The 26,672-nt window shown below is 46.7% G+C and overlaps 1 long non-coding RNA gene across 1 annotated transcript in view; it reads left to right on the top strand.

Moving 5' to 3' along the window:
• Positions 1 to 2,647: 2,647 nt before the first annotated feature.
• The window catches only part of LOC138510342 (uncharacterized), a 67,431-nt gene continuing 43,406 nt past the window's right edge, over positions 2,648 to 26,672 (top strand). The window contains exon 1 of the long non-coding RNA XR_011280368.1: positions 2,648 to 2,791. This is a non-coding gene — a long non-coding RNA (uncharacterized lncRNA). The remainder of the gene's footprint in view (positions 2,792 to 26,672) is intronic.

The raw sequence follows: 26,672 nt of genomic DNA, 5'->3' as shown, positions 1-26,672 counted from the left end.
CATCCTTCGCACCAGCTACCACATGTGTACCTCCTAACCCCAGACCTTCACCTCCTCACTTGGTTTACATTTCCTCCCCTGCATCCAGGGGTGACCCAAAGGCACACATTACACCTCACAGTGGGTGTCCAGAAGTTGTATTCCTGCAATCAATGGGCCCACTTGTGCCTGCATCCTGGGGCTGCAAAAACAAAGAGGTGATGGCTGGAAGGTTTAGAATGAATCATAACCACTGGCGTTGCTCTGGGCAACCCTCCAGACCACCGTTCTTCGCCTGCCAAGCCATTACAGAAGGGAAAAGACCATATGCAAATCAGGCTTGGCCCCACCCCAAAAGGGGCAGTCCAGCCCGAACTGCTAGGTCACATTCCCTCTGCACGAGACCACAAGCATCCCCTTTGGGGGTGGGACCAAGAACGATGGTCTGGAGGGTTGCCCAGAGCAATGCCAGAGGTCAAGATTTATTCTAAACCTTCCAGCCATCAACTCTTTTGTTTTGCTATTGTCACCCCGAGTGGGAAGGGTATGCCCAGACGTGGGTCCCTTGCCTGCTGGGCCTAGAGACCCAAGCTACTCCTCACTGATGACGCCCAACAAGGCTGAAACATGTCTGGGGATGCTTGTGGTCTCGTGCAAAAGGGATGTGACCTAGCAGTTCGGGCTGGACTACCCCTTTGGGGGTGGGACCAAGCCTGATTTGCATATGGTTTTTCCCCTTTTGTAATGGCTTGGCAGGCGAAGAACGATGGTCTGGCGGGTTGCCCAGAGCAATGCCAGAGGTCAAGATTTATTCTAAACCTTCCAGCCATCAACTCTTTTGTTTTGCTATTGTCACCCCGAGTGGGAAGGGTATGCCCAGACGTGGGTCCCTTGCCTGCTGGGCCTAGAGACCCAAGCTACTCCTCACTGATGACGCCCAACAAGGCTGAAACATGTCTGGGGATGCTTGTGGTCTCGTGCAAAAGGGATGTGACCTAGCAGTTCGGGCTGGACTACCCCTTTGGGGGTGGGACCAAGCCTGATTTGCATATGGTTTTTCCCCTTTTGTAATGGCTTGGCAGGCGAAGAACGATGGTCTGGAGGGTTGCCCAGAGCAATGCCAGAGGTCAAGATTTATTCTAAACCTTCCAGCCATCAACTCTTTTGTTTTGCATCCTGGGGCTGACACCTGTTTCCAGACTGCATGTTGTGCTGTGCTTGAAATCTGTTTGCTTCACAGCCAGCCAGTGATTTCCCTTTTGGTGAGTTTTGCTGTTGTAAGGTTAATAGTTGCTCATGCTCTGTTATTTGCACTTCCGGACGTTGACACTGGGTTGTCAATGGCAGTTACTTTGTTCCATATGGGAGTTGCCAAGGTTGTCCAGTTTCTTTACTTGAATGCAATGCATGTCTTTGCAAGCCTAGAATGTTGTTTCAAGTGGCATGCTCTGGATGCGAGACAGGTGGGTACCTTGTGCAGGTAAACTGAAGGCACTCAGAGGGGCACATGTGATGTTGTTATTGGTAGCGAGTCTGGCTTCATGTGTGCCTTGGACTGAGTTGAGTGGGTCTGGCTTCATGTATGCGGGGATACATGGTGATGGTTGGCTGGTGGGTCTGTGCTTGCTGTTTTTGCATGTGTCTTGCGTACAGCGTGGCATCCCATTCACTCAGCTTTTCATGGCATGTCTACCCACGCTGGCAGTCCACTCTTGGTACTTTTGCTCCTGCTGGGGGTGCTGTCCCGAGACAAATCCACACACAGCACAACATTGCAGGCCATTTGGGGGATTACATGTTCAACACAGACACCGGGTACACACACCATTGGCTTGGTGTTCTTGTTTGCCGTCGGGACATGTACCATGCATGGTACACCTGCAGATATTTTGTTGCCTGTTCCCAGCACTTTGGTCCCCGTTCATTTCAGTCCCTATGAATTCTGCCATCCCTTTCTCTTGCCTGTTCCCTGCTCACTTTTGTGTGGCAGGTTACATGACCTCCGTTTCTCATTTCCTTCTCTTGTCTGCTTGTCTCTTTTATGCCAGTTCCCTCTGTGCACTGCCTTCCTGTATGACTGCTGCCTCTTTGACCAGCTGCCTTCTGCCAGATCCGGTCTTCTCTACAATTGATAAGATGTTTGCATTCCATTGTCTTGGACTTTGCATCATCAACTCCCCTGACAGTGTTTACTGCACTATCCTGGTGCCACGTTAATGAGGGGATGCCATATTGTGGCATTGGGAGTGCTTCCAAGGGAATCCTGGATTTCCAACCTCTCAGTGATCTCTATATGGGAGTCCTCTCAGTGTCGTTCTGACTCAAGCCAGATCAGAGTGTTCACAATGTCCCCTCACCGGAACAAGGGGTAAGTGTTACCTGGTCCTTCACTGCATGGAACTCAGGGGGGCAGACAGTGTAAGTGTTGTGGGTGTAGAAGGTGTCACTGTGTGGGGTGTTTGTTTTAATTGCATTGGCCTGAGGTGGGCGGAACTGGCTGCATAGCTGCAGGGACTCATGGTAATGGGTGGTTGGAGAGTTCTTGCTTACATTTGTTGCATTGCACTCGGGGGGAGGGCACATGTTGCAGTGTAATTGGGTGCATGGATGTGTTACCTGCTCTTATCTTGTGTTGTTTTTTTCTACTCAGGCATTCTGCAGGGGATGATGGTTGCTGTGATTGAAGGGGAAAGTGCTGTTGGATGCGTGCACGCAACACATCAGCAGTCGGGTGTTTTGCAGACCTACGGAGGGGAGCATCAATGCATTCCAGGGTACAATTGGTGCAGGCACACAAGGGGAAAGATGTGAGGTGAGATGTCCATCTTTCTTGCAGTGCACTTGAATTTATCTCAGTCTGCATGACTATTTGGATGTGAATGTATATTGTGAGCATAGTTGTTGGTAGGGAATGGGGTTGCGACTACACCTGTATATTGTTGTGAGTCACGCATAGGGTGGCCAGGGTTGCGACTCCAACTGTATATTGTTGTGAGACACGCATGGGGTGGCCAGCGTAGTCCTCACACATGTTAGTTGTTGTTTTCAATTTTGTGCTGTGCCTTACAGCTTCTGTTCTCCTGTGTGTTGTGGGGCATCTACATGCACAACAGTTGGCGTCCATGTGACAGTGGTCGTGGAGTTTGTTTCTCGCGTTGTGTGCTTTGGTGTAGAAAACATGGACACTGTTTGTTCCACTTTCTGCGACTGTGTTAATGTTTGGTGCATGTTATTTTATGTCCAATGGACACACACAGTTTGCCTCTCCCAGACACACATTCTCAGGGTGTCGTTATGGGCATGAAGGATAGGACCCAATTAATCATTGAATGGCACCAGGGATGTGGCTTCATTGTGTGTGCTCCACAGGGGCAGTTATTCAGGTAAGGTATGTTTGCACCAGCTGGTTGTAGGCAGCCTCTCCCTAGGCCCTTTGGCCGACGAAGGGCAAGGGTGGTGATTGTAGCTGAGGGCAATGTCCCTCCTGCATATCAACTGGTATGCCACGCCATGTGACAACATTGTGCAGTAAACATGCTGCTACAATAATTTTACAGACGGCTGGTGGGGCATATAGCAATACCTCACCAGAGTGGTCAAAGGAGCAGAAACGTGACTTGAGCACCCACTATGCCCCTGGTGGCTACATTATATCTTACCTCAGCTGATGTAGCAGGATTCCTGTATGGCGTCAGTAGGAATGTTGATAGCGGGTAGGCACTGTCCCCTGCAAATGTGTACATGGTTGTTTTTGGCATTGATTGTCCTGGCCTGTTATTCAATGTGTCACATGCATGCATGCATGTGCATGATTGTTGATAATCACCAGTGAGCCAGGTGTTGCCATATTTTCCTGATGCCAAGGCCTGGTAGAGTGGTGACTGTTGACAAATGTAGCTGTCATGCGTGCTGCCAGGGACATGAGCATTGACTTGCATGATCACTCCATCTGCATCACAGATGACCTGCACGTTGATGGAATGCCAGTCCCTGCGATTGCGGTATATGTGCTCCATCAATCAGGGGGCCGTCGCACAACATGTGTATAGGCGATGGCTCCAAGTACACATGGACAGTGTGCAACAGCATATAAATCCTGGCACAAAAACTGGCTTTCCTGTGTTTGCAGCATATATATGTCCCTACACACACATGCACGTGATGTTATGCGGGCCAACGCCTGGTAGAGAGTGGCATTGTGTGATCTGAGATATCCCTCCAACTATGGCAGTGGTGCACTGAAAGTAGCCTTTGGCAATGAAATGGAGTGCTGTCAGCACCTTTTCAGGGGGTGTAAGGGCCTGTGAGCAGATGGTGGGTGATGCTAGGTCTTGCTCCCACTCCCTGACAAGTTTTATGATGACATGGGATGTGAACCTGTACCTAGCATACACCTGGTCGTCAGGCATACCAAACAGTGTGGTATGTGTTGTGAAAATCTACGCCCTGGGCATCGTCCGCCTCCTTCTATGTCCATATATGATGGCTCCCATTGTTGCGGCATTCATAGTGGCTGCGTGACATTTGTATGGCGTGCATTGAGTGCTTTATACGTGTTGGATCCATTGCACATTGAACTTTACGTCTGCTATCATGTGGTGGTTAGATCACGGGGTTTGCGTGTGACTTTCCCAACGTTAGGTTGCATGTTCAGATCCATGATGAATATGGCTGTGTGCGCGCTGGACTGGGTGTGTAATTGTTTTGTGAGGCCCTTCGCTCAACGCGCCCACATTATTCCTTGATCTTCCTCATTATGCGTGTGGAATGGGGAATATGCATGTTCTGCCCTCTATTTATTTTTTTGCTTAGGCCCGTCCCACGCTTTGTGTGCAATATCGCGCTAAGCGCTCGACTGCACGCAGAGACGGGATGAACCTGCGCAACGTACCTGCAAGGACCCGGAAATGCACGCAAAGTAAGTTCCATGAATCGGTAAACAGACTTTTGCGCGCTGATAAATTCCATGAATCAGGCCCTTACTGTGATGTTCGCGTTGGAAGTTTCTGGTGTTTGAAATTCTGCACGATCAATATGCGTCACAGAGGAGCATGCAGGTGTTTGGAGGTTGAATTGATGCTAGTTGGTGGGCTGCCCCGATCTTGGAAAATGTCTTTGTCGCTGTTGCAAAATGTTAGTAAAGCGGTTGCGGCATGCACTGGACTGTAAACACAACTACTCTGTATTTACAAACAATAGAAATAAGACTAGAAAGCAGTTGCACAACTGCATGGGCCTAGCACCATAAATCAGATTACTGCATAATTAATGCATTATTTCATTCAGAGCCCTCTGGATGGGATTAAGCCCTGAAGGTTTCCCCGCTTCATAAAGGCTTGCAATACGTGGAGAACTGAAATTGAAACTTATGTCAATGTGTTAATGGCATCATTTAAAAAATGCGTAGCAGTTAATTAACTAATTAACAACTTAATTAAATCACCGCTTAATTTACTTAGCAGAGTTCACTTGAATCCCCCAGTTGATGTTTAATGAACTTTTGGTGTAATTCCTGACTAGCCATGTAAATTACATGATGTATATCTCGCGAAGCTCGAGGACCCTTCAGGAAAATAAATGGCTGACGGTATGACAGACCCCAGGGCCCAACGGTAAATAGGGGGATTTGTATTCCGTGCCTAGCATTCACACCTGAGCAGTCATTTTTACTGTAACGTGCCTCAGTCCTCACGTGTTGTAAGGGTTGTCCCTTGGCTCAAATCCCATTTGACACATCTCATTGCACAGTTGTTCTGTGCGGAGAATAGCGCTAGAAGAGAAAACAAAGGTAACACACAGCTCATGGGCATTGGCCAATAGGAGGCCGGGAATAATGTTTCACCAGCAGAGCAGATTGGCGGATTCCGGCCATAATTCCACTCCGACGATATCTGCATCGAATGCACTAACATTTGAGCCCCTTATCAGGCGGAAATGTTTTTTGCCACCTGGTTGGTTGACATGTATCCATGGCCATGGTGAAAAATGAAAACAGGGGTAGCATTGTGATGCACCCAATAACTAAAACATGACTTCTACGCCGTGGACCGAACGGCCGAGTGGCTGGACTTTTCTGACTATATGCCATCACTTTGATTTTAATTTTATTTTTTTTGGAACTGGTTTATTTACATTTCAAAAGAAACAATACACAAAATGCCATATAACATCTCAATAACTAATGCTTATGAAGTGGAAGGAAACGGGGGAGAAGAGGGGAAAAAAAGGAATAAAAAAGGGATAACCCATGCATATAAATTAAACACTAAGAAACTTGAAACAACCACCAAACTTCAAGGACTGCAACCAGTGAAATACATAGTTGAAAATGTAGACTTATCTTAAGTTGGACTGTTCTCTCGTCTAATTCATATTCTTAGATAGCCTTTTAATCCATATTCAGGAAACTGCTCCAAAGTCTATAAAAGGAACATGTAGACTTATCTTGAGTTGGACTGTTCTCTCGTCTAATTCATATTCTTAGATAGCCTCTTAATCCATATTCAGGAAACTGCTCCAAAGTCTATAAAAGGAAAATGAAGACTTATCTTGAGTTGGAGTGTTCTCTCCTTCAATTCAGTTTCTACGATAGTCTCTTAACCCATATTTATGAAACCGCCCAAGTTTATCAAACAATGTCCCTTTACTTTGCAAGTTCCACATAACTCTTTCAATATTGCAGATTGCGTACATTTCTGACAACCACACGTCTTTTGTTGGTGCCATCACTTTTCACTGTGTAGAAATCGTCAATTTCGCCCAACGCTGGTCAACATCTGCAAGTAAATAAGTGGCAGTATTCATAATGCAGGAACATGATGGCAATGCATCACAAGGCCGCTAAGCTGACCAATGGTGGTGATGCCTGGAGGAAGATCAAGGGCCTACCAGAGAGCACTTCTAAACTATAAGCCTCCAATCCCCCCAGGGGTGGACTAGCCTATGGGGAGCTCTGCAGATTTGCCGGTAGGCCTCTGCACCGTGAGCCTCTTTTGTGTGGTACCCTATTTTATTTCCAAATGCTCTCCTAGGAAAAGAGTTGTGCTTGCTGGCAATGTGTAACACAGGGCTACTTTGAAAAGGATTTCCAAGGCCTCGTTTGGTTCCCCGTCCACCCCTGAATGCCCCGTATGTGTTCTGCCCCCTTCCTCTGCCATACATTCATTGCTGTAGGTGGAAACCTCACTAGATGTTAATTGTGCAACAGTCCATATCTCTAGGGATTGCAGGTATCTTTGCAATCGAAATTGACCACACAATCAATTTCTCCCTGATGATACCAGGATCGTTGATGGGGTGCTAGGGTTTCACGCCAGTCCTATGCACGATTCTGCTTCTGCTGCGCACCCATTCCTGGGAACAGCAGCCATTTAGTCAATGGTATTCAAGTCGATTGCTTTGGATTTCTCCATTACAGATGCTTTTAACTAGGGCTCCCTGTTTTCTGTTTTGACAGATTTTTACACATAAATACAGATGGAAATCGACCTCCTTTCCGTCTGTATTTAGTTATAAAAATGAAAAAAAAACATAAAAGTGGATTTTCTGCTTGGTTCCTTAAGCTGTCAATCATCCATTTCAAGCCAAATTCTTTGCAGACTGGCAAAATGTTGTGGTAAAAATGGAGGTGGCAATGATGTGGAATAATATTTTTAGAAATGCATTTATTCATCTGATTAATGCAGAAATATACTGGTTGCAAGTTATATTTTTATATGACAAATAATACATGTGGATAAATAGGAAAATAAATGACCAAAAAATAAATATGGATACATACAGACGGAAATGATGAATACCAAACATCATAAAGCCTTGAGTATAACATGTACGAGTGTTATCATAAAAGGTTCCATGTCTTTTCATCGAAAATATTTCATCTAAACATGTTTCCATCGAAAATTTTCTAATGAAAAAATGCTCATCCAATGCATTTTTTGTTGTTGTGGGGGGTCCCCCCCAACCCTGCGTTTAGGACCCTTAAAAACTAGTTAGTCAATATGCTGTACTTGGAAGAATTGTGGAGGTCAGCCAATATGCTGCACTTAGAAGAATCTTGACAGTTATACTATGTATCGCACTTAGAAGAATTGTGATGGTCAGCCAATATGTAGCATTTACAAGAATTGTGAAGGTCAGCCAATATGCTGCACTTAGAATAATTGTAAAGGTAAGACTATGGGCCTCATTACGAGTCACCCGGTATAGAAATAACGGCGGCGTTAAACCCGCCGCCACCGTTGTTTCCATACCGGGTGATCTTGAGTCCTGCAGGCGGAGGTGTCATTCCCGCCAGGTCTGACCTGGCGGGTTTAACACCGCCCGCCTGCAGGCGGACGTGAAACACCGGCACCATCACGAGATGGTGCCAGTGTTTCCATGATCCCCATTCCCATTGAGTCGCAAAGGACTCAATGGGAATGGGGATTTACCGAATTCCGCCTCCGGAATTCCCGTGTCACCGGGGTTGTAATGCCCCAGTAATTCCGGGAATCACGGAGGCGGAATGGTAATACCAGTCCGGCGGTAACCGAGCCGGAAAAACAGGCAGGTTACCGCCGGACTTGTAATGAGGCCCTATCTATCACATTTAGAACAATTGTGATGGTCAGCCAATATGATACACTTTGAAGAATTGTGAAGGGTAGACTATGCATCACATTTAGAAGAATTGTGGAGGTTAGTCTATGTATCGCATTTAAAAGAATTGTGCAAGTTAGACTATGTATTGCGCTTAGAAGAACTGTGAAGGTTAGAGTATGAATCGCACTTAGAAGAACTGTGAAGGTCAGTCAATATGTTGCACTTATAAGAATTGTGAAGGTCAGCCAATATGCTGCACTTAGAAAAATTGTGAAGTTATACTTTGTATCGCATTTAGAAGAATTGTGACGGTCAGCCAATATGCTGCACTTAGAAGAATTGTGAAGGTTAGACTATGTATCACACTTAGAAGAATAGTGAAGGTTAGCCAATATGCTGTGCTTAGTTGAAATGTGAAAGCTAGACTATTGTGCTCATTCTGAGATTGCCGGTCCGGAATTAAGGTGATATGATATGATATGATGAGTCATCAAAAGATCACTGATACAGCACTTTACGTACCTGTCTTGACACTGACAGCACTCTATATGCGATCGGGCACTATATGTGCTAACAGATCAGGGCAGTTATATGCCAATAAAGCAGCACTCTAAAAATGAAACTGAAGTGATATGATATGATATGGCATTCATAACGCACCTATAAACAAGGGTTTCAAGTGACAAGACTTATCATTTACTCGCCTTTGACATACCGCCTAACTGGTCATGATACTCAAAGTCCAGGGCCGTAGCGCACGTGGTTCTTACCAACCCTTATTACTTTACAATACGGGACATTAGAGCATTGTCCCCCAAGAACCCAACAACCGGCTGCAGGACACACACATGATATACACTGTGATCAGCGCAGTGATCCATCTTTCCTAAATGCTCTCATCTTCACCTCATTTATAACGCAGCTGTACACAAGTGTATCTAGGCGCGACAAGACAATGGAGGGAAGACAGGGAGGACAAAACAAACAATCTTACCAGCACTTGTGTCATTCAGCTCGTGCAAGTGCGGTAACGCAAAGTACAGGGAGGAGGGAGAAGGGGGTGAGTGCAAGGCAGAGGAAAGTGGGAAGTGCTATCAGGGCAGCATTGCTCTGAGTATGTGCAGCAATGGCAGCACAGCTCTGGGTAAGTGCAAGGAGGCTAGGAACTGTAGGGTTACAGTTGCAGCCCCTAAGTGTGCGGTAGGATAGGAGCCAGTGCAGGGGCGAATGGTCATGGAGGAGCCTGGTACTCAGTGAGATTTTGAGGGTGGCCAGGCAACCAGTCAGCACAGCAGACAGGTAGATCAGCAGGGGATAGAGAGAGAGAAAGCAGAGGTGAAAATGAAGGTCTTGAGCTGCTTACAGAACTTCAGGTGGTCCGGCTCAAGTTTGAGAGTGCCAGGGAGGCCATTCTGGAGGGAGGCACCTGCAGAGGAGATAGATCTACTGCCACTCTCTGCCTGGAGAAGCGTCTGAACCTCAGAGAGTTTGAGATGGCTGAGCAAATGTCTCGAGAAGGAAGGTGTTTTGGAAGAGAGTGTTAGATGTAGTGCTGGCCCCAGCCCCAGAAAGCCTTGTGAACTATGCAGAGGCTCTTGAACTTGATCCTTGCTGCCACTGGGAGCCAGTGGACAGATTTTAGAGCTGGTGCGATACGGTCCCTAGGCTTGAGGCCAAGGAGAGGTCTCGCAGTCCTGTTCCAGATTAGTTGCAGAGGACGGAGAGAAGAGGAAGGCAGATTGAGAAAGAGGCTGTTGCAGTAGTCCAGCCTAGAGGGAAAAGGGGCTCTGGAGACAGTGGGCTCTGCAGAGGTGCAGCTGGTAATGGGCCTTCTTGGATAGGTTCCGCGATGTGAGGAGAGAACGAGAGAGTGGCGTCGAAGAGGACACCAAGGTTTTTTGCCTCACAGGAAGGCAGAGGAAGAGGCCCCAAGGAGAGCGGCCAGAGTGAGAGAGGGAAAATGTGAGAAGGGGTCCCAATGAGAAGGATCTCAGTAATAGTGGCATTGAGGCAGAGATCGTTGGGGGTGCACCAATAATGAATCGTGGATAGACAGTCAGGAATGAATGAGAGAGGAGAGGAGGCTGAGGGTTGTTTGCAGAACACTAAAAGTTAGAGGAGAAGGTATATATTAGGTGGGCCAAAGAGGCCAAGTAGACATTGAAGAGCCAGAGTGAGAGGATAGAGTCCTGGGGAACATGTGGAGAGAGAGGCGGTGGAGAGAAAGGACCCAGGTTGGACATCGGAGGGTGGTCCAGGAGGAAGGAGGTGAACCACTCCAGGGCCTGATCCATGATGTCACAGACTTAAAGGCACTAGGTGTAACAGTGTAAAAGGTAATGCCCTAACTGGTTACGGTTTTATCACAAAAAACGGGCAAAACACAATTGTGTGTGATTTCTCTGCAGCACCGAAGAGCTTCCGCGGACAGCAGGTGGCTTATGGAGGGCACGGTTGTCGAGAAAGACAGAAGGATAGATTGATTTTCTTGCTACACCTGCCTAGTCCTGCTTTAATCCTAGGAAGCGCTGATGGGCCGCTTATCTAATAGGGACAGGAAAAGAGAGTAAAGATAAATTATTTTTGAATAAATCTTCACAATCTTAATTGATTGTTTCAACCCTGTCTGTCCATAGCCACTCGCATCCATGTGTATGAATACATGGAAAAAATGTGTTAAAAAAGGAACACCTATGGCATTTCCTCAGCAGTATATTCTGGGTACATGGCAATTTAATATCCCATAGACTAACTGGGTTGACCTAGGGTTATTTGGGTTAAGACAACAAAACCCAAACAGGAATCATCTGCCAAAGAGGATGGCACTACCTGTTGGGAATAGCTAAAAAACGAGGACAAAGACACACCTCCACACTTTCTGCCCTTAGGTACTTGATCTGAGACAGAACATGGGGAGAGTAAAAAGGTTGTGCAAAGTGTAGGTAGGATCAATTTGGCCTCCACTATGTAACAACCACTATCTACCGGTTTCAGCGGTAAAGGTATAGATTTGACCACTTTCTTCAGGACAGTCTTCAATGAATTCTGGTACAACCTTTCAGTGACCAGAATTAAGCTGTGGGATATATTTTACCCCTCTACTATTGCCATGGACTGGAAAGCTGAAGAGAGGAACCTAGGAACAGAAAGAACATGGTCCAAGGTCATTTCCCTGCTGCAGTTGCAAGCAAATTGGCTAATGAACATGCAGATTTATTTACTGCACTTCTTGAAAGTACGTTATTTCATTGAGGCATATACAGGGTCAATAACATGGGTTGGGAATTAAGTAGGTCACAAGGGCAATACCCTAGGTAAACAGATGATTCTTACAATACATTGCATTTACAACGAAGGCGCATCCTAATTTACTGACCTTCCATTGGCGCTAACCCGAGTCAAGGATTAGAGTGAAAGAAGCAATCTACTGTCCATGTGCAATATGACCAGCATCACATTTTCTGCACTGTAGAGAAAAATAGAATGGGCATATAACTGATCACCCTATATGCTTGCAGTAGGTAAAATAGACAATTAGGTAACCAAGCCTTCGTATATTATTACCGATAAGCACATCCACTGGATCAACCTCAACATATGGCCGTAGGGAGGGATACAAACTTGTGACGGATCACTAGGTCTTAAACCGCTACTGTTCTCCTTTGTGATATTAAACCCACCCACCATCTAAGGGCCACAGAACACGTCTGAGACCGTGGAAATTACCATAAAAAACACTACCACCAAGTTATGGATTCCTCAACTTTCCATCTTAGGATTTTGGAGGCACTTGGAGAAATCTGACACCTTGACATCAATGGTGATGAACATGCACTTCAGCTGTGGCTAACAGATTTTTAGCTTCAACCTGATGAGGTCCTCTGTGGAGCATGAGTAAATATGCATGTGGAGCATACCCCACAGATCTAGTCATGCCTCCTGGCTAAATGGGTGCTCACACCGAAGCCACGTGCACCCCTGACATATCCAAGGGCGGGTGAGGAATTACTGCCATATTGCTCTCCACGTTGTTACTAAAGTTAAGGTTTGCCTTGCCCCCAACATCCAAGTCTAAAGACTCAATTGCCTTGTTTCCTGTGCCTCTTACCTCCTGTGCACCTACTTAGGTAATGTTATAACTAGACCCAGTTTTGGTTCCGATTTCTGATTCAATCTTTGTGATATTATGAATATCCAATGTTTCCAGTTTACGATATGGCACTCCCTTATTTTTCCTCTTTCCATCTGGGACAGAGGGCATCCACGTTGTGACTTTCCTTTTCGCCATCTCTGGTCTTCAGAAACCACCTCAGACTCCCACCAGAGTGTGTAAGTTATAGGGTCTATATGGATCTATATCTCCTAAGATCCACAAGAATACTCTCAGTTTCAGTTCTGCATGGAATGAAGAAGGAGATTCACTACGCCTACTCTAACTGGATGCTCTTATACTGCCTAATGTCATATGGTTTTCTTGAGGGGCCTCCACCAAGACAAAGTTGGCTAGCTGATAAACTCTTAGCTCTTGTTTCAACACATCTAGGAAGTAAGGCCCAGGTCACATCCTTGGCATGCACTCAGCCCATAGTAAAAAGAAATACCTGATTATAATGCAACGCTTTAAGTGTACCTGGGGTGCTTGAACATAACTTATTTTAAACTAAAAAACCTTATTATCAACCACTAGGGACACAGTCACAACTTAAGGTCTGTGGTACTGAACTCTGGAGTGGTAACAACATGCCACATGCACAGCAATCTTGGGCACTGCAGAATACGCCAGACACGAGGCAAGGCACACAAGGGCACCAGAGAAAGGGCAGAAGGCAAAATGCGATACTCAACCACCGGAACTAAGGTCAGCCTCACTGTACACCAGACCACCAAACCACATGAGCTTCTGTCAGTGCTTTCCACTGCTTTCCACAATGGACCGTGGCGCAGCTCAGAACAGGAGTGAGCTCCAATGGTTAGAGAAAGTGACCTAGCACCACCAAGGAAAGCATCAAGTCACACCGTGAAGCCAATGCTCAGCACATCAAATGAACATACCTGAGTGGTTTCAATGAGGAAAGAGGGCAAGGCCTGTCTGCTCAACATAATACCCTGATAATGCATGTCTAGGAGTGGTAATGGGTGTGTGCACAATGACAGAAACAATACACTGCATCTTCCTCCATGTCCCACAAACATACACAAACACACACAGGACACCCATAGCAAATGACCCGGAACATCACTACACATTAACAACAGAAGGACTTCATGCAGTGCCATCATCACATAAACCAAATCCCCAAAAATAACAACACAATTCAGACATCTCAGAAACCCACACACATCAGGAGGTGACATACTGCAACCAATGCTTGAAGGACTCACCCATCAAAACACAAGGACACCAGTGCTGGACTGGCTCACCGGGACACGAGGACTTTCCCTGGTAGGTCTCGGGAGATACGGCCTCTTTGGGGTCTTGGCGGAAGGATACATTAATCATCAATAAACATCCAGGCAACCCTTGGTGTTTTGCATCAAAATGGCTGCTGCCTTGCTTTTCTGCCCGGGGTGGCGACGGGCCGGGACCAGTGCAGACTCGCAGGTGTTCCTGCGTATTTTAAGGGGCACTGCCTAGGAATCTCATGTGCCCTGCAGCCCTAGACTATCTGCTTGCATCACATGACGAAAACATTGCGTAGGTGAAGGCTGCACATTGGTGGACCTGATAGTGACTGTCGGTGGGCGGGGCTGTTAGGTCTTGGAGGGGGCTCAGAGAGGCTGCAGTGGTGGATGTTGTGGGGCCGGCGGCGGTCACGCGGCCGGCCTCATTGGTGCTGGGGAGCCCAGCACCATGCTGGTTTGCCGGTTTCACCCGGTCTTACAGAGGTGGTGCAGGACCCTGAGAGGCTGTGGGGCACAGCCTGGGTGCAATAAAGGGGCAATACACGTGGGAGGGACATATCCCCTTTAAAGGGCAATACACTTGGGAGGGTCATACATAACACTACTCCTTTTTGATAAGGAACAAAACAAACGTTGCTGAGACATACATGAATCCCACCTGTTACAGAACAACAAAGTATTTATCACTTTAGAAATGGCGGGGTAGACAGATAAAAGGATATGCCACGGACACATACATAGCTAACTCAGGTAGTTACAGACATACTACATACTAACCCAGTCTAAACATACTCAGCAGGTGACAGTCGTGGTCGGTGAACTGCCAATGGAATCTTGGAAGTTCTACCACTTTACAAAACCCTTTATTAGCCTGGGGTTCGGAACTGCAACTACTGAAAAAGACCCCATGGTTGGCGGCTGGTACTATGTGCACACCTAGTAACTGCGGAATCACAGCTTCATATTATTGTTCTTTACTGAGACCACTTTAAGCATGTAGCTACTATGCAGGTTCACCGCATCAAAACACACAAGTTTACTGAGTCCTCTTTAAACAATTGCAGGACTGCAGGAGACCAGTTCGTTTGCCATCAGTGTCTGTTCAGGTGTCACTTCCCGGTTCCAGGTCCATTGATGGTACAGTTCACGGCCGGCAAAGCCGCACATGGCAGGTACCAGGGGCCACATCGGCATAGTCCCTTGATGTTATGGGCAGGGTAGCGAGACGCAGATCACGGGGCGACCAGGCTGCTCCATGCAAACGTTGACAGGGCACAGGGTGACTGGACATCACTAACGCCCTTCTTCAGCGAAGTTCCACCAGTCAGGAGTGTCTCTTTCCTCCAGGGGCGTTGGAGGGCGCACAAGCACTCATGATGAGCTGCAACCCATTGCTTGCCCGATGCACTGGTCCTTGGTGTTGGTCACCAGTGCTGCATGGTTTTTTGGTCAGACACAAGTTGTCGGCTGAACTCAGGGGGGCCGGCATTGTACCTCCCCCAAGGCCAAATTGGCCTGGTCCTTCATTAGCATGGCAAGCAGGGTGACATTAGCAGCAGGCCGTCAGGGCCACTTGTAGGGCAGATTGGGTGTTTGTGGTGGCTCGGTGCCGGGGCCACTTATAGGACAGGCAGAATGACGCTGTAATGGCTCGCATGGTGTTGAGGCCACTCGTAGGGCAGGCTGGGTGACAGCAGTGGCTTGGTGCTGGGGCCACTTACACGGCAAAGTGCTGAGGCCACTGCTCCTTGTGGGTATTGGGTTGGCCAGGATCTGTGTGGTGGTGGGGGCACTGTTGACACAACAATGAGGCCATCTAGACATCTCCCCCCCCAGGCAGGGGAGGGCACACCTCTTCCCTTCTGCTATGGCAGCAACCGCTCTTCCTCCTTTCTTCCTCATCCCTCCCATGCAGCAGAGAGAGAAAACCCATGATGGACAGTGAACAGAGCGGGGATATTGCGTCACAGAGCTGATTTCTTCTGCAGGGGGCAGACTGACTTCTTTCACTGCTCCCGACCGGAGCACGTCCTTCTATGTCCCGACATTTGGAGGGCCGTCTGTTCTATTAGCTCCGACAGCGAACACGCATTTTTTTTTTGCTCCTAGTGGAGCACAGTCACACTCACCGCCCTCGGCCCGGGATCTCACGGGTGCTTTCCTCTTTTCGTTGCTCCTAGCCGGAGCACTTCTTTTGATGTCACCACCGGGCCCGGGCTCACTGTTGGGGCTCCAGCAGTGGCAAAACAGCAAAACGTGCCGCCACCTGGAGGGGGGGGACACTTGTCATACACTCTGGACCGGAGCATGATATCGTCTGCTGGCCACATGCTGGCTCCCTCTTCGTGGCTGCGGCCGCATCATTTTCCTCCCCCCCACGGCGGATGATGCCGCGGGGGATTGCAGGCTGACTGCCTCCCTGGCCGCACGAGCACCCTCATTGCAGAGGGCCAGGGAGGGTCGCAGGCAGGGCTCCTCTAATGCCCTGGCTGTCCCTTCCTTTCTTGGGAGGGCAGCACCACTCTCCCTTTTTTGGAGGCAGCTGCGCTTCATTCTCTTTCCCCGGGGGACAGCTCGACTCTTCTCCTTGCGGCGGATGCTGCGGGGATGGTGGGCAACACGACTCTCTCTCCCCGGTGGGAGGTCCCTCATTCATCACTTATCCCCTGGGGGCGCAAACTTATTTTTCCTTGCAGCAGATTGCCACGGGGTAAGGCCAATCAACAGAGGTGGTGCAGGGCCCTGAGAGGCTGTGGGGCACAGCCTGGGTGCCGGAGCACCATAGATGCCTGGAGCATCCAGGATGGTGGGTGCCTGGGCTGGACTCAGGGCACCAGGCTGGCCTGGGGGGCCTATACAAGCTAGGACGTGCAGGACTGTGGTCACACAGCGTGGGGCCTGCAGGCCAGGGCCGCAGGTGCGTAATCACACGGTGTAGCCCTGCGGGCCCACAATGACAGATGGACACAGATGTTCCATGGTTGGAGTCTGCAGCCGTTCTGCTGCACGTGCCTGCAGGGGCTCCTTTTATTAGCTTAGGCCATGACACAGTCATGTCCCATCTCAAAGGGGCAATACACGTGGGAGGGACCCATTCCCTTAAAGGGGCAATACACATGTGAGGGTCATACATAACAGCGGAGGTCGGAGGTCGCAGCAGGATAGATTATAAGCGGGGATGTTACTAGGGCCTGCAAATTGACAACCCTATCAATGCTGCTGGCAGCAGAGGACTGAATGCCTGCAGGTTTCTCCTCTCATCCCCAAGTAAGTTATTGTCCCAGATCTGCTTTCCCTTAATTGGCAATGGCATCCTCTCACTCTCATTCCAGCCTTGGTCCTCCCCATGGCACTGCACTTTGTGACCCACATCGGGAACGACGGTCAAGGGCAGCACCTTCCCCCGGGGCCAGACTTGCCTGCCTCTCTCCAACATGATGCCGCACCTGTGAGGCACTTGTCTGGTTCCCCCTTAGCTCCCCTCTGCCCATCTACAGGTACTTGCACACTCACCGCGAGAATATGCCCCTCAATCCTCCTTCAAGTGCAGGGCCCGGTGCTGTGCCACCCCTATGCTCAAATGCTAAATACCCCTCCTCTGAGCTCAGGGCCTCAGGCATTTGTTTGATTTCAGCAGACTTGACTGCGAATACACTGCTATTTGCTTGGTGGGCGGGGTTGTTAGAGGCGAGCCTGGAGCTCGGAGAGGCTGTGGTGAGTGGAGCCCACACTGAGGAGTGGGATGTGGACGGGGGTGTTACTAGGGTCTACTGGAGGCGAGTTTGGACAAATCTGCCTCTTGGAGTGTTAGTGCACAATGGGGGTGCTGTTGTCACACTCCTGTAGCCTCAACCTCACCCTCCATCAGCGCAGTGGGGCGAAGGGCAGGTCCACAGTTGGTAAAGGTTAAGAGGGCTCACGACCCCCGCCCGAGAGCATCTGAGATCCTCGGCAAGGGGACAACGCACTATTATTCTTAAATGTCGGCTGCTGCTACGTGTTGGAACTTGTACGTTATTGTAATTAGTCAATTTTGTTACCTGTTTGCACATAAATAGTTTAAACCTAGCGTCATACTGCTATTAAACGCCATGTCTAGGTACTTGACATTGAGTGCTCATGAAACCTGTACTGTCATTTCAAGTGGACCAGCACTACCATGGTACACTGTTTGCTTTTGTCTAAGCACATTTTCTTCATTCTGCATCTCTTTTTTTGTCAGTGTATTTGTTTGTCTGCCTGGCATCCTTGCAGCTTAGAGGCATTGGCGAGGAAGGTGAAGCGGGTAACCTAAATGTCTAACGGATCCGGTCAAAGCTCATGTGGACGCACTCTCTATGCCACCTGTCAACAGTCACTGATATTGTATTGTATTGTATTTCTTTATTTATATAGCGCGCCTGGCCCTGAGGCATCTGGGCACATATCTTAGCTTACACAAGTTAATACAGACATAACAGTTATGAGGCAAAGATGGTTGACATCAAATATATGCAGGGTAATCTTATGAATATGAAACAGACATAGATAATCAATTGTAAGGCACATATAGTTGTTAGCACAAATTACAGGTGTAATGCATGCATGTTACAGGCATAAGGTTAGGATTGACAGATATATCATAACAGTTCTGGATAAAAATTGAAGAATATTCTGCAATATATACAAGAGGATATACAGTTTCTAAGGTGTAGTGTGTGGAGTCAGTAAGGAAGTGGAGGTAGATTGTTTAATAATTGCTCCAGAAGACACTCTTTGGCTTTGCTCTTAAACATACCAAAGGCAGGTTCGAGTCTGAGAGAAGCAGGCATCGCATTCCAAAGTTTCGATGCTAAAACAGGGAAGCTGGTCCCACCTGATTTTTGTAGTTTGAACCTAGGGATGGAGAGGCAATAGCTTTGAACTGTTCGTAGTGGTCGGTTGGAGGTATGTCTTGTGAACCTAGTGGCTAGGTATGGAGGTGCATTAGTAGTCATACATTTGTGAATGAGGGCCAAGGATTTGAAGGCAATTCTTTGGGGAACAGATAACCAATGCATGTTACGTCGGGTGTCTGATATATGCTGGTTTCTAGGGAAGTTTAAGGCAGCTCTGATAGTGTTGTTTTGGATAACCTGTCATTTGTTGAGATTACGGTGACTGGTCCCAAGATAGAGGGCGTTACAGTAATCTAGTTTGGATAAGATTAAGGCTCTCGCGAGGATAATGAGGTTAGCTGTGTTGATGAAGGGGCGGCATGCAGTGATATGTTTGCAAGTATATGCAGATTCTGAAATGACAGCATTCGTTTGTCTTGTGAGCGAGAGTGCGGAATCCAAGTGAATACCTAGAGTTTTGGTGTCATTCGTAACCTTAGTAATGTTACTATCGATGACAAATGATTTGAAGGAGCCGTCAAGTTTGTTGAGTCTGTTAGAAGATCCAAGCGTGTGGAGCTCTGTCTTGTCATCATTAAGACAGAGCTCATGACGGGCCATCCAAGCCTGGATTACCAAGTAGATTTCATTTAGAGTTTTGGTGTGGGCATTGTGTTTGCCAGTGATGGGGATGAGTATCTGGGTGTCATCCGCATAATTAGTGTAGGTGGCACCCAGATAATCGAAGATATCGAGAAGTGGTTTTGTGAACACGTTGTACAGTGTAGGAGATACACAAGAACCTTGGGGTATGCCACACAGTACTTGCCAGGGAGCTGCAGAGAAGATGGGGAGAAGACCCTCATGGAACGATTGGCCAGGAAGGATCGGATCCACGTAGTGGCTTTGTCAGAGAAGTGTGCTGTCGTTTCAAGATGTCGACATAGGATTTGGTGGTTGACCAAGTCGAAGGCAGCCGAGAGATCCAGTAGCAGAAGGAGGGCGATCTTGCGGTTATCCTTCAGGTCATCAATTTGTGCTTTTAAATCTAATAGGGCTGTTTCCGTACCATGCTTGGGTCGGAAGCCAGATTGCCTAAGGCCAAGGAGGTTATTTCGTTCTAGGTAGTCCTGGATCTGTATGTGTGCAGCTCGGTCTAAGATTTTTAGCAGAAAAGGTACAGTTGTGATAGGCCTGTAGTTAGTTGGTATGCTAGGGTCCAGGGATGGTTTTTTAAGGAGAGGGATAACCCAAGCATCCTTCAGATTGTCGGGCACCGTAGCTGAGCTAAAGGATGAGTTTATAAGTGTAGTAATGAAAGGATCCAGTTCATGGGAGGCCTCCTTTATGATGGGAGCGGGACAGGTGTCACCCTGACAATTTGAAGGTTAAAGGTTGTTGATAATATTTTCTACCTCAGGGATTGTTAAAGGTGAGAAACTGAAAGGTTTGACCAAGGGAGGTGTAAGGTTGGTTTTGTTAAGGAGTGAGTTGAGTAGGGTGAAGGACTGAAGGCTGCTTTTTTTGTATTGATTTTAGACTGGAGTGTTGAACTTTTGTCTAGGACCGCATTCTGTATGTTTAAACACCAAGTGCTATCTTTGCTGCAGTTATCTGGCAGGAGGGCAGGAGTTTCAAGTTCTCTAAGAATCTCAGCTTGTATTCAAGAATCAAATTGTATTGAATTTGGCTTGTAGGATACGTTTGTTGTAAGTCTCCTTCTTAGCTGAGTGGATGGCATCCTTGTAATTAAGTGAGGCTATAGCAAGGCTGTCCTTGTTTGCTTCTGAAGGGTAGCTTTTCCATCAGGCTTTGGTGTTTCTTTTTACTTTGCGCAAGGTCTGCAGGTGTGGCGTGAACCACGAGTTGAGGTGCGCACATGGTTTGGCCTTCCTAGTTTTATTAGGGGCTATAGTGTCCAAGGCTTTGAGGATGGTGTTATTGTAAGTGTCAACTAGGGCAGTTGGGTCAGAGCAAGATAGTAACGCATTGTTGAGAGCTGTTAGAATGTGTGGGAGAATGCTATCTCTGGTTATGTCTCTTTTGTTTCTAGCACACGTAGGGGGTGCCAAGTTGGCACTAAGGCGTTGATAACTGGCTACGATGTTGAAAGTAATGGTGTGGTGATCAGACCAATGACATGGTAAGTTGACTATAGAGGTAAGGGTGCAGTTTAAATCTCCTAACCAGTCAAAAGTTCTTCCTTTTTCATGCACAGGTTTAAGGATGCGATAAGTGAAGCCCAGGTTGGTAAGGGAGTTAGCAATTTCAGAGGCATTAGCATTGTTAGGGTCATAAAGGCCCAAGTTGAAATCGCCTAGTACGATAATTTGTGAGTTAGTCTTTGTTTTGTCAGATATTAGGGAGGTGAGATCATCAGCAAATGTAGTGATGGGCCTTGGTGGTCTGTAGATGAGGTGCAAGGTCGCGGTTTGATTGTGAGAGATGGGGAGTTTGACTGATAAGAGTTCAGCTGATGGGATTTGTTGATTAGGTATCATTCTCATGTTTAGGGATTTTTTATGGATGAAGGCTATGCCACCGCCTTTGGATCGGTTAGAGGTGCAATCGCATCTTATGATGGTGTAGTCATTGGGGATGCCACTGATAGGAGAGGGTCTGATGCGGCATGCAACCAAGTCTCTGTAATGGCGAGGTAGTCTAAGTCTGACATACGAAATGTGGGTGAGCTCTCAACACAGACTTCTGATCTTTTATATTCTGGCACAGAGATGGACTGCAAATCTGTACCGTGACTGCAAACCCACCCCCTGTTTTCATATTTTGGATGTATTGTGCTGAATGAGGACCCAAACTCTGAATAAGGTTTTCACCTTAACAAGAAGTGCAACATGCAAACACGTTGTCATTGGCGACGTGGAGCTACTGATAAGGGCACCAGTATGGTTGAACGCACAGTGCCTGAGCCACTTTGTCGGGACACCGCGGGTGCTTCATTGACATAACACACTGATTCCATACCAAGTCAACCTTTTTGTTCTTTTTGGCTAAAATTCCACCTAAAAGCTGAAACTATTGCATTAGAGTACAGTTAAGGAGAAATATCATATGAGGTAGGAAACAAAGATTGTATGTGATGCTTGGTTATTTACGCACCCATTGACTGTCCATGGCCATGCTAATCCCTATGGCCATTTCCACCTGCTTTCTGCTCCTCTCCACCCAAAACATGTCATACTGGGATCTCTTTGAACTATATCAAGCCTTACCATCACACATGTTACTCAAAGTGCCTGGCAGTGTTTTCTCAAAGCAGTCTTCTGAGAGTTAATGACTTACTTGGAACTGTGAAAGCGCTAGTGGTGTAATAAAAATGTCAACCAGGTCTTTCTTCAGCCACTCGATTTATAAGCACTATTCCTGTCCTTCACTGAAATCCTGTTAAACACAAGCATTGGAAAAGCCAACAGTTTAAGCTTGTGTATCAATATTAGGCATTCACCAGGCACTGCTAATTTATGCCCTGGTATTCTCACCACGTTGCAGCTTGTACAATCCAGTAAATACCACTACGGCAGTGCCTGGCAAATGTCCTTCCCATGCCTACACAAAAGCCAAAACTGTTGGCATTGCCAATGCTCATTCAAGAATACCTTTTATTTGTGTGCCCTTCCCAGCACGGGAATAGGATGAAATGGATTGGGGATGCATGTTGTCTGGGTACTTTTAATACAGGATGAATACATATCTCTCGTCTGCAAAATGTGTAACGTCCCAGGTCCCTCTATGATTGAAGATCTACTCTGAGAGATCATTAACTTATTTAAAAAATCAATTTTCTTAATCCATATATGTTTGAAACATAATTTAAATGCGCTCATCTTGACTATTTTTATTCAACATTTTCATGGGGGATACTCCCAATGCCCTCATAGAAGGGTTGGGCTCACGCGCTGCGATCGCTCGTTCGGGGAAATATGAGGCCACTTTTTGTTCCCAGTTCGGCCCTGCAGGACACACGGCCCATTAAGATGAAAAACAGTGCATCTAGCCACACATCACAATGGTATAACACTTTATTCATGATAGTGAGATCCCATAACCCATAGAGATGTTGCAAAAGGACATCTACACCCCTATGAGTGACCTTGCAGTCCACTCTATGTGACAGGATCTGAGCACCTTCGACCGCAAGTGACTACATTCAAGCCTGTGCCATGTAACATCATATTAACTAGGAGGACCATAACTTAATTACCAAATGTTGTACCCACAACAAAATCAGACCACATCACATATAGAGCTCCTAAAGAACAACTATATTGCCAACAAATCAGATAACACAAGCAGACATCCTATGGCCCCACTATTAGCGCCACCATGCTTAACCAGAAACAAAAAGAGCATTAGAGTGGATAAAGTAATCCCTGCCATCCTACCTATTCTAAATGCACTGCTAGAAAATCTAGACCCTAGCACTCTCATGAATATAATAATATCATGCTTACCACAATGGATAAAATCGCCCCTCTTAAACTTAGAACAAGTAAACCTAAAGCCCATCTAAACAAATGGTTTACGCAAAAATTAAGAGACCTACGTCTCCTAAAAAGAAAAAGTGAAACTACTTGGAGACTATGCCCATCCAAAGAAAACAAAGTAAAACTAACCTCCATCTCCTCGCATTATAAAAGTGAAGTCTGCCTGGCAAAATGGAATTCTTATGATGAGCGCATTGCCAATTTTAACTCTAGTATGAAGGAACTTTTTTTCATACTGAAAGAACTAGAGTCACCAATAGCCACACCCGATACAGGTACTAAGGATAAGTCCTGGTGTGCAGATATCCAACATGCGCTAGAAAATAAAATAAACACGCTCCAAAACAAAATACAGCAAAAAAAAGACACGCTGAACTTAACAGCACATGCCCAATATCCTGCTGCCTAGTGACTCACCTACGGCACACAATAACAAATTTCACTTCTCCAAAACTTCTACCTTAGAGGTAGAGAAAATCATCCTTTCGCTCAAACCTTCCAACTGCAAATGTGATATTTGCCCAGCACAGCTAATAAAAGACGCTGCCACAGACCTATCACCATTAATTTCCAAATTGATTAATGCTTCCTTTGCATCAGGTACCATCCCTGCCAACTTAAAATATTCCTGGGTGCTCCCACTCCTTAAGAAGCAGACACTAGATCCTCTCATCCCAACTTATTACCGTCCCATTACCACAGTACCATTCCTACTTAAAATACTGGATAAAGCTGCTTACATCCAGATTCAAATATACCTTGAACTGCATAAGCTCTTAGGAGCTAGACAATCGGGCTTTCGTCCACTACACGGAACGGAAAATGCTTTAAATGATTTAAAACCCCAAATTGATGAGCTGAGAGATAAAGAGAAGTCAGCACTTTTGCTTCTACTTGATCTCTCAGTTGCATTTGATCTTGTGGATCACAAGGTTCTCTGCAGACACCTGGACTCTGCAGCACACTTCTCCCCTGAGGCTATCAGATGGATAGAATCATTCCTGAGTGAGAGAACCATGAGAGTATTCTCCCCATCGGCAGCTGCGGACCCCACCCCCATCCTGTGTGGTGTTCCCCAGGGCTCATGTGTTTCGCCAACTCTATACAACATTTTCACCAAACCCTTGTTTGATGATCTGGACCTTCTGGGTATCACCTACACCAATTATGCAGATGATACACAGATTCTCCTCCCGCTCTCTGGGGATCATAGTAAGGACATGGAGTTGGTGAATAAGGTATATCTTATCATCCAGGCATGGATGGCCACTCATGGTTTATGCTTGAATGATGATAAAACAGAGTTGATAATCTTGGGCACACATGCTAAAATTAACAAATTAGGCCAGGAATTCTTCCCATTCAATATCGATGGAAATATCATCAAGGTTTACAAGGAAGTAAAAACCCTTGGCTTCTACCTTGACTCCACCATGTCCTTTGACAAACAAGTAAAATCTCTGGCCTCCACCACTGCCTACACTTTCAAGTTGATAAGAGCTGGCAAGCCATTCCTCTCTACGACAGTTGCATGATCCTGGCCAGAGCTTTAATACTCTAAAGAATTGACTACTGCAATGCCCTTTACAGCGGCACTAACAAAATCACTATCCAGAGGCTACAAACACTACATAATAACGCCTTGAGAGCAGCGGTTGGCATAAACAAAAGAGTACATATCTCCTCCATTAGATGCCAACATAAATGTCTCTCCACTGACAACAAAATACAGCTAAAAATGATTTCATTGACCCACAAAGCCTTAAATAACACTGCCCCTAGCTACCTCAAGGATAAACTACATAAAAGAACATCTATTAGACCAACTAGAGCTGGTAACACCAACGGCTTGGTAGTACTAAGATACAAGCTTACTACGATTGGTGGCAACAGTTTTCCAGTGAAGGCTGCTAAACTCTGGAACTCACTGCCACAAAACTTGAGGCAGTCCAACCCTACCCACACTTCAGAAGAAATGCTATCAATCAAATCATCTCCAATGACCCCTAGTCACCCTACATCTACGCCGCATCTGCCCTTTGGCCCACTCCACCTCCAGGCCATGGGACACTACCACCACTCGTAAATTCCCAGTTAAACAATGTTACATTATCGGTTTTGTTACGTGTAATTTACTCTGTTAGTTTGTGATTCCATGCACTATGTTGTAACCTGTACAAATTTGTAACTTTGTAAGATTTGCATTATCTTATTGCTGCGCCCTGTTACCTATGGGTTTGGTGCGCATTAGAAGTGAATAAACAAACAAACAAACAAACAAACATCGCAAACACCACCTTCAATGTTAACACAGCAGTAGGGCTGGCCCAAACTAATAGCATGCATACCTCATGTAAGCCAATGCAAGAGAGGCAACATATCCACAGTGACTGGGGCCCATCCTCCTGTGTCCTGTAGGACATTCTAGACTGGGTGACCACACAAACCACACAGTTTCAAAGTCTGATCCTCCATTCCATAACAATGTGTGACAGAGAGGCATGCAATAACCTATCAATGGCAGCCATGTCCTGATGTATGCTTTCCCTCAATGCCACTATGTCCTGGTATGTGCTTTCTCTCGATATCACCAGGTCCTGGTGCATGATTTCCCTCAATGCCACCATGTCCCGGTGCATGTCTTCCCTCAATGCATGCATTTCTTGACAAAGATACCTAATGGCGGCTGCCAATGCATTGCCCACCTGGATCATATATTCTCAGACAACTTCTGTAGGACATGTTCCTGTCTGCAGCTTGCATGCTGGCAGCCAAGTGTCCCCCACACACATATATACGTGGCCTAGGCAGGCATGATGAAAATGGTCTGCCCTGTCATAATGAACCTTTTTCTATGCATGACGTCCTCTACCTGATCTACCAGGTACACCCAGTACTTCAAACTCCACAAATGTTGACGGAAATAGTGCTGACCCAGATGCAGACCATGCAGCTGTGGACATACCACAGCTAGCCTGAGTCTGTGCCTCTGACACAATCTCTGAGTTCACTAAATATGTCATCCACATCAGTAGCCTCATTCTCCAAGGAGTAAGAGTCATCTGGCCTGCGCACTATTGCCTACACGCATTACGGATGTCCACCAGATACTGGAAGCAGACCTGTGCTGGTAGATGATGCAGCCTGATGTTCCACTCAGGAAACCTCACTGCAAAAGAACAACAAATGTCATACACCTCGCCATTTCCACAGATAAGCTACAATGTTTGTACAATGTACCTCAATAAACCAGCATAACATGCACCCTAACAGGCTACTGGCCTCCGGGACCTGTCCCATATGACCTCCAGACAGAGCATATCCCTTGATGGAAAATCAACCAAACATG

The sequence above is a fragment of the Ambystoma mexicanum genome, chromosome 6p, assembly GCF_040938575.1.
Source record: "Ambystoma mexicanum isolate Mex_15411 chromosome 6p, UKY_AmexF1_1, whole genome shotgun sequence".
NCBI lineage: Eukaryota > Metazoa > Chordata > Amphibia > Caudata > Ambystomatidae > Ambystoma > Ambystoma mexicanum.
Note: the sequence above shows the minus strand (reverse complement) of the source record. Positions and strands in the feature narration are given on the sequence as shown.